This window comes from Schistocerca serialis, chromosome 5, assembly GCF_023864345.2.
Source record: "Schistocerca serialis cubense isolate TAMUIC-IGC-003099 chromosome 5, iqSchSeri2.2, whole genome shotgun sequence".
Taxonomy (NCBI): Eukaryota; Metazoa; Arthropoda; class Insecta; order Orthoptera; family Acrididae; genus Schistocerca; species Schistocerca serialis.
This window is the reverse complement of record NC_064642.1, coordinates 554,249,379-554,250,863: the sequence shown is the minus strand read 5'-3', so window position 1 is coordinate 554,250,863 and position 1,485 is coordinate 554,249,379.

The following is a 1,485-nucleotide window of genomic DNA, read 5'->3' as shown; positions in this document are numbered from 1 at the left end:
TTACCCCTACTTTTTTCAGAATCTCGAACAGCTTGCACCATTTTATATTGTCGAACGCTTTTTCCAGGTCGACAAATCCTATGAAAGTGTCTTGATTTTTCTTTAGCCTTGCTTCCATTATTAGCCGTAACGTCAGAATTGCCTCTCTCGTCCCTTTACTTTTCCTAAAGCCAAACTGATCGTCACCTAGCGCATTCTCAATTTTCTTTTCCATTCTTCTGTATATTATTCTTGTAAGCAGCTTCGATGCGTGAGCTGTTAATCTGATTGTGCGATAATTCTCGCACTTGTCAGCTCTTGCCGTTTTCGGAATTGTGTGGATGATGTTTTTCCGAAAGTCAGATGGTATATCGCCAGACTCATATATTCTACACAGCAATGTGAATAGTCGTTTTGTTGCCACTTTCCCCAATGATTTTAGAAATTCTGATGGAATGTTATCCATCCCTTCTGCCTTATTTGACCGTAAGTCCTCCAAAGCTCTTTTACATTCCGACCGCTACGGTCGCAGGTTCGAATCCTGCCTCGGGCATGGATGTGTGTGATGTCCTTAGGTTAGTTAGGTTTAACTAGTTCTAAGTTCTAGGGGACTAATGACCTCAGCAGTTGGGTCCCATAGTGCTCAGAGCCATTTGAACCATTTTTACATTCCGATTCTAATACTGGATCCCCTATCTCTTCTACATTGACTCCTGTTTCTTCTTCTATCACATCAGACAAATCTTGACCCTCATAGAGGCTTTCAATGTATTCTTTCCACCTATCTGCTCTCTCCTCTGCATTGAACAATGGAATTCCCGTTGCACTCTTAATGTTACCACCGTTACTTTTAATGTCACCAAAGTTTGTTTTGACTTTTCGGTATGCTGAGTCTGTCCTTCCGACAGTCATATCCCTTTCGATGTCTTCACATTTTTCCTGCAGCCATTTCGTCTTAGCTTCCCTGCACTTCCTATTTATTCCATTCCTCAACGACTTGTATTTCTGTATTCCTAATTTTCCCGGAACATGTTTGTACTTCCTCCTTTCATCAATCAGCTGGAGTATTTCTTCTGTTACCCATGGTTTCTTCGCAGCTACCTTTTTTGTACCTATGTTTTCCTTCCCAACTTCTGTGATGGCCCTTTTTAGAGCTGTCCATTCCTCTTCAACTGTACTGCCTACTGCGCTATTCCTTATTGCTGTATCTATAGCGTTAGAGAACTTCAAACGTATCTCGTCATTCCTTAGTACTTCCGTATCCCACTTCTTTGCGTATTGATTCTTCCTGACTAATGTCTTGAACTTCATCCTACTCTTCATCACTACTATATTGTGATCTGAGTCTATATCTGCTCCTGGGTACGCCTTACAATCCAGTATCTGATTTCGGAATCTCTGTCTGACCATGATGTAATCTAATTGAAATCTTCCCGTATCTCCCGGCCTTTTCCAAGTATACCTCCTCCTCTTGTGATTCTTGAACAGGGTATTCGCTATTACTAG